An 8,161-nucleotide genomic window follows, 5' to 3' on the forward strand; every position below is an offset into this window, starting at 1 on the left:
ATTATCCATGTTGACAAGCAACAACAGTTGTGGGTGTAATAGCAGAAAAATGCGGAAGCATACTTCAAATATTGGCATGGCCAGCCCATCACAGACTCCAGCTGTGCACTTCAGTGGTGTTTAAAAATAACATTTATGCATTGGTGTTTTATTATACAGTCTGACATTTACCTGGAATTTTCTTTGAAATTACTAGGTCAAAATTATGATTATTATAATTACCTTTTCGGTTTCTTTGGGATTCATGGAGGAAATAGCCCCCTGTATCGTTTGGTAAATAACTGAATGTGCAAACTGTTACTGTACCACGTGATTTTGTGACTAAGTACCAGGTCAATAGAGTCTGAAACAGGACTGTGAAATACATTGTTGCGTTTTCCTCTGCTGTCCCAGCTGTTAAGTAACCTCCATTAATTTATTTTGTGCAGTATGTTGAAGGGAGATCTGTTAACACACAAACCCAACCAGGATCCTCCTGAAAACCATGGCATATTGCCCCGGCTAGAATATTTGGTTTCTTGGAAGTTGTGTGAACGTACGTTTGAGTTTTTCCATTAATTCTGGAACGAAGCCATATGGTTCCTGACCAGTAAAACGTAATGTTTTTTTTAAACGTTCTGAGAACGGAAGGGAACATTTCACCTGTTCTGGGAATGTACATTTTTAGGTTGCAGGGAGTTTGTGAGAATGTTTTACTGTGGTTCCCTGAAAGTTTTCCTGAGATGTTTTATTTGTGCTGAGAACAGAAATTATAGGTTACTTGAAGGTAATTCAATTACTTTCTGAGAACATGTTTCAATAAGACCTTTAATAAAAACTCCTATCTTAGTTTGGATTAACCTCCAAGCACAGATAGAACACATGGAAATGAATTTGCTTAGGCATTAATCATGCAAACAACTTTTTATTTTTTGTTTTAGATTCGAACCTATAATTTTCTGTTCTCTATCCATGGCATTAGTCCACTGCGCCTCTAGGATGGAGCTAGCATGATATTAATTTTGTTAACTTGTACAAAGTTGTTAATTTTAGTATATTCAAGCAGACCCCATTTCAAAGGAATCAAGCACTCATTATGATCAGGTGTGGCCAATTAGTGGGCTCAGCCAACAAACCTGAACACACTTACAGTGCCTTGCGAAAGTATTCGGCCCCCTTGAACTTTGCGACCTTTTGCCACATTTCAGGCTTCAAACATAAAGATATAAAACTGTATTTTTTTGTGAAGAATCAACAACAAGTGGGACTCAATCATGAAGTGGAACGACATTTATTGGATATTTCAAACTTTTTTAACAAATCAAAAACTGAAAAATTGGGCGTGCAAAATTATTCAGCCCCCTTAAGTTAATACTTTGTAGCGCCACCTTTTGCTGCGATTACAGCTGTAAGTCGCTTGGGGTATGTCTCTATCAGTTTTGCACATCGAGAGACTGACATTTTTTCCCATTCCTCCTTGCAAAACAGCTCGAGCTCAGTGAGGTTGGATGGAGAGCATTTGTGAACAGCAGTTTTCAGTTCTTTCCACAGATTCTCGATTGGATTCAGGTCTGGACTTTGACTTGGCCATTCTAACACCTGGATATGTTTATTTTTTAACCATTCCATTGTAGATTTTGCTTTATGTTTTGGATCATTGGATCAAGTTGTGATTGTGTCCCACTTGTTGTTGATTCTTCACAAAAAAATACAGTTTTATATCTTTATGTTTGAAGCCTGAAATGTGGCAAAAGGTCGCAAAGTTCAAGGGGGCCGAATACTTTCGCAAGGCACTGTAACAAGATAAAGGATAGAGCTTTGTTGATGCTGAGAAGAATGGAATGTGTATCTTTTTAAATAACATTCTTAGAATGCTACAAAAGTGTTTTTTTATGGAAAGTTTTCTTAACGTTCTAGGAACAATTTGAGAATATTACTTTAAATAGAACCATGAGGAAACATTATGTTGAAGAACTGAAACTTCCACAGAAGAACGTTATTCCTTAATGTTCTCTGAACTATTTTAGAACATTCCAGTTGGACAAACTTCCTAGACCCTTTCCAAATTGAAATTAAATGTAACCATCTTTGAACTTTTAGGAAACTCTGTTAAAGTAATGAAATACCAAGAAAATAATATATTTTTTTGTCATGTTCCTTATATGTGCTGAGAATGTTCCAAAGCCACACAACTTTCCTTCACCATTCCCAGAAAGTTGTGGGAAGATTGTATGCAAAAGAACCATAGGACAAACACGCTCTCACCATGCGCTAAGAAACATATGGTTCTCAGAACGTTATGTGCTAGCTGGGCAAGAAGTAATATTCTGCCTTTGTTTTGGCCATTTGTATTTTAAAGCATTCTTAACTGGTGCCAAAGATGGCACAATTTCACTCAATTGATCTAAGACCAGGGGCTGTGTTATCAGATAAAAGCCCCTCAATGCCAAAACAGTGTTATGTTATGATGCAGCCTCTTTTTGTCTAGAAGATCTTTGGGAGGGCTTAGTAGCACAAGATGGCATTATACACTTAGACTTGAGCTGACTGGAAGAGAGTTTCTAACTGTTTTAACTCCATTCCCTCTTCCTGCCCCTGCTCTATGCAAATTATGGTTTTGCTTCTACCAGAACATCTTTGATCCAGCAGCTTTGAATCCCTCTGCAGATGCTGCCTTAGGGGTCATTCTACTATCCAGAACCAGGGCCAGAGCCAGAGCCAGAACCAAGGCCACAGCCAGGCTGAGGCAAAGGATGTCCAGACACACAGTTAAGACAGCATAGCCATAAAAAAACAATGTACATTTTTGGTGAGCTCTGATTTTACAACTGAGTGCAATGTGATGATGAGGACTATTTTAAACAACGGGTTATATAATTCAAGACATTGTTGTGACAAACAGCACAAACAACATTTGTTCAATAAAAGGGGGTTATTATTGAAAATCAAGGCAGATTTCGTACACAGTCTGACTGAGTATCCTCCAGCACTGTGACCATCTAGTTGAGTCGCTTGGCACAGACAAAGGCAAACAGGTTGGAACAGGTGAGATCATTCCACTGCATTCCACCGGGCCAGTTAATGAGAACACAGTCTTCAGTGTCTTGGTCAATATCCGGCTGCTCTCCGTTCCAGTGGATGAAGTCCACCTGAGAGCCGTCAGATCACATCCACCTGCCCTCCTTGTGGATGTCACTCAGTCCGATCCAGGTGAGACTCTCAGCAGGGTCGTAGCTCTTGATCAGGTTGTTTATAATGTAGTGTTAATCCAGGTAGTGAACAGAGGCCAGGTTAGCTTTCTGAGACACTCAGTGTGACTCTGCATTGGCCCAGTCAACACGCATGGCAGTGTACTTGAAGCAACTGCCATTAGAGCTGTACCAGCCCATGGAGCAGGAGCCCTGGAAAAGCTTTCCATCCTGGCCAGACCACTGACATGGTGAAAAGGTGCTGGGATTTGCAGCTCTGCTCTTGTGTACGGGTCTGGTAGGCAGAGAGGTTCCCTGTGCCAGGCTTTTATTTCATTTACAAAGGATTGAACAAGGTTGGTTGCTCGGCGGGATATCATTGGTAGATCATTTCTGGACGTGGAAACCTCATCACCTCAAAATGAATGGTATGCAATGAACTATTGACCTATGTCATCTTTGAGGCTGTTTAGTCAGTGTATTTGGCAAAAAAAGACACAGAAATCAGAGGTTTTAAGTGTATTTCTCTCTACCCTCACTAAGAGATATAAACAAGCTATAAAAGGCAGCACTACAAGATAAGTGGTATTGCCACATAAACCTGTTCTTATATCTGCAGCTGTGTTCTTCCCATAATCTATGCCAAGTTAAGAAGGAAAGAAAATAAAGAAAATAAACCTAACAAAATACAAAATATAACTTTAGGGTCAATCGTCAGTGATATCAACAAAAACTATTGTTACTCTTTAGAGAAGACAGTAGAGAGGTCTTCATAGTCTAGGTACATTAACTAAGCATACAGATACAGTAATGGTGCCTCTAGCAGTTCTCAATGAAAGAGGTTCTCAATGGACATAGCCAGTAAGTGAATGTATTGTCTTGAAACAATTGAATTAATAACTGAAGAAAATATGAAATAATTATATAGGTTACATGTTTTGTGACTGGTCGAAAGGTAGGTACTAGGGTTTAGTATTTTGTGTACTGTAGGCAGTCCAACAGGTTTCCATTGACCCAGCAACAAAAAAACATTGCGATATAGGATAATTTTTCTAAAAATCGACAACATTTGAATCTGTTTGACGGGTGGATTTTTCTTTGTTGAACTTTCTTTATTGCGAAAAAAATTATGATGGAAACTGTGTTTTTCGAAGACATGATGATTGTCGAATCATTTTGAAGGTGCGCAAGGCAGGTGGTGATCACGTAAGATCCACTCCACATGTAGTTATAAATGCCTACTTGCAAATTAATTTACAACTATAAAAATTGTGTTTCTTTGCAGGACAAGGATTGTCCTGACTTTCAATAATGCCTGAAGTGCTTCGTCTTGTTTTACTGGTTGGCTGGCAAGTTTCAACATCCAATTATTTCTGATCTTCAGGAGCACACCTTGGCATGGACCATGGCGATATGCTGGCACGTGAGAATTATTAGAATATGACAAATATTAGTCAATTATTGCATTCTATCCATGGTGGTTTTCGCGGGCTACCTGAGCAGTGGCGATTTTTATGCACATCTTGGTGGGGGGAATTTTTTTTTGATGCATGCCAGCACAGCCACTACACAACACAGCACTAAACAATATATTAATTGCACTATAACGGTGACAAGCGGTGCCCACAAAGAGTTAGGGCCTACACAAGTCCCAACACATTACCACTTCTACACCTGGCTTTCAGCGGAGCCATGTCTGGCAGCGAAACAGTTCATTCAGCCTCATTTACTGCCTTTTAAAAAAACATACAGTTGTCAAGAAAAGTATGTGAACCCTTTGGAATGACCTGGATTTCTGCATAAATTGGTCCTAAAATTTGATCTGATGTTAATCTAAGTCAAAACAATAGACAAACATAGACATAAACAAATAAATTATTGTTTTTATTATTATTTTTTTCTTGTCTATATTGAATACATAATTTAAACATTCACAGTGTAGGTTGGAAAAAGTATGTGAACCCCTAGGCTAATGATTTCTCCAAAAGCTAATTGGAGTCAGGAGTCAGCTAACCTGGAGTCCAATCTATGAGACGAGATTGGAGAGGTTGATTAGAGCTGCCTTGCCCTATAAAAACACTCACAAAATTTGAGTTTGCTATTCACAAGAAGCATTGCCTGATGTGAACCATGCCTGAACAAAATAGATTTCAGAAGACCTAAGATTAAGAATTGTTGACTTGCATAAAGCTGGAAAGGGTTACAAAATTATCTCTAAGAGCCTTGATGTTCATCATTCCACGGTAAGTCAAATTCTCTATAAATGGAGAAAGTTCAGCATGGTTGTTACGACTGCAAGAGCATTGCCCAGAATGCTCAATGAGGTTAAGAAGAAGCCTCGAGAGTCAGTTAAAGACTTACAGAAATCTCTGGAACATGCTAACATCTCTGTCAATGAGTCTATGACACGTAAAACACAAAACAAGAATGGTGTTCTTTGGAGGACCCCACGGAAGAAGCCACTGCTGTTCAAAAAACCCCATTGCTGCATGTCTGAAGGTTGCAAAAGTGCACCCGGATGTTCGACAGTGCTACTGGCACTGTGGACAGATGAAACTACAGTTGAGTTGTTTGGAAGGAACACAAATCAAATCAAATCAAATTTTTATTTCAAATCAAATCAAATGTTATTTGTCACATACACATGGTTAGCAGATGTTAATGCGAGTGTAGCGAAATGCTTGTGCTTCTAGTTCCGACAATGCAGTAATAACCAACAAGTAATCTAGCTAACAATTCCAAAACTACTACCATATAGACACAAGTGTAAGGGGATAAAGAATATGTACATAAAGATATATGAATGAGTGATGGTACAGAGCGGCATAGGCAAGATACAGTAGGTGGTATTGAGTGCAGTATATACATATGAGATGAGTATGTAAACAAAGTGGCATAGTTAAAGTGGCTAGTGATACATGTATTACATAAAGATGCAGTAGATGATATAGAGTACAGTATATACATATACATATGAGATGAATAATGTAGGGTATGTAAACATTATATTAGGTAGCATTGTTTAAAGTGGCTAGTGATATATTTTACATCATTTCCCATCAATTCCCATTATTAAAGTGGCTGGAGTTGAGTCAGTGTGTTGGCAGCAGCCACTCAATGTTAGTGGTGGCTGTTTAACAGTCTGATGGCCTTGAGATAGAAGCTGTTTTTCAGTCTCTCGGTCCCAGCTTTGATGCACCTGTACTGACCTCGCCTTCTGGATGATAGCGGGGTGAACAGGCAGTGGCTCGGGTGGTTGTTGTCCTTGATGATCTTTATGGCCTTCCTGTGACATCGGGTGGTGTAGGTGTCCTGGAGGGCAGGTAGTTTGCCCCCGGTGATGCGTTGTGCAGACCTCACTACCCTCTGGAGAGCCTTACGGTTGTGGGCGGAGCAGTTGCCGTACCAACTGCTCCACACTATGTGTGGAGAAAAAAAGGCACAGCACATCAACCTCATCCCAACATCATGGTTTGGGGCTGCTTTGCTTTGCTTTTCCACCTTGCACTGTGAACGTTTACACGGTGTGTTCAATAAATAATGGCAGATAGCCTAGTGGTGAGAGCGTTGGACTTGTAACCGAAAGATTGCAAGATCGATTCCCTGAACTGACAAGGTAAAAAATCTGTCATTCTGCCGCTGAACAAGGCAGTTAACCCACTGTTCCTAGGCCTGCATTGAAAATAAGAATATGTCCTTAACTGACTTGCCTAGTAAAATAAAGAAGACATATAGTTCTTAGTTTAAGCAGACTGTGTTTGTCTATTGTTGTGACCTAGATGAAGATCAGATCAAATTTTAGGACCAATTTATGCAGAAATCAAGGTATTTCCAAAGGGTTCACATACTTTTTCTTGCCACTGTAGCTGATATGGCTGACTTGCTTAAACAAATGTGGTTTCTACTGACAATTGAGATGTACAAACTATGGAATGAGTGGTTAAGAGGCAATCCGTAATTTCGATTAAGACATGAGCAAGCTAGGACGGACGTAGTCAATAACTATTTGTTCAGCACTTTTGAAATGTACAGCGACAGAATTCAGAACATGGGTCGTTCTTACAGTAATCTCCCTGTACACCAAATCAGAACCGTGGGATAAATAAAGGGGGCATATAAGCAGACAATGAAAGTTCTTCCCATGTTCAATGATTACATTTCTCTAAAACAGGCTACATGTGCAACATCAAGTCAGAACAGCAGGGTAGGTTATGAGGGAGGGAAGGGATCAAATTATTAGGGTGGGCTACTAACAGCTTACTACACAACATACACTTAGCATTACTTTCTCCTTGGCATATTCCTTAATTTATGCAGCAGCATACAATATATTTTGGACTCACTTTGTTGTGCTGTGCTCACCTGAACAGGAAGATGGCGTGGCGGTCCTTCTTGTGGGCTCTAGAAAGAGGCCAGAAATTCCGACTTGGAATTCTGAGTTGGATGACCATTCAAAATGATTTGTGTTTAGTGAGTCCGCCAGATCAGAGGCTGTAGGGATGACCAGGGATGTTCTCTTGATAAGTGTGTGAATTGAACCATTTTCTGTCCTTCTGAGCATTCAAAATGTTATGAGTACCCTAGGGTGTCAGGAAAATGTATGGAGTAAAAAATACATTATTTTCTTTAGTAAAGTAAAAGTTGTCAAAAATATAAATAGTAAAGTACAGATACGCAAAAAAATGACTTACGTAGTACTTTATAATATTTTTACTTAAGTACTTTACACCACTGCCAGTAGATTGCCAACAAGATGCACGATGATGCCTGCTTGTCTAGCTTGCTAGCTTTTGAAAGTATGACATGATCAACCCAATCAAAGCTACGGTAGATATAACTTGATTTGACGTAATTTTATCTATGGCCAATGACCTTGAGCCTTCTTGGATGGGCACTTCTAATGTAAGTCTATGGCAGCACCCAATGGGCTTGAATTTTCAAGCTCTACCTGTAGATTTTGTGGTGACGTAGTGTCCCCATGAGTGCCAGAACAC

The sequence above is a fragment of the Oncorhynchus mykiss genome, chromosome 13 (genome assembly GCF_013265735.2).
Source record: "Oncorhynchus mykiss isolate Arlee chromosome 13, USDA_OmykA_1.1, whole genome shotgun sequence".
Classification (NCBI taxonomy): domain Eukaryota; kingdom Metazoa; phylum Chordata; class Actinopteri; order Salmoniformes; family Salmonidae; genus Oncorhynchus; species Oncorhynchus mykiss.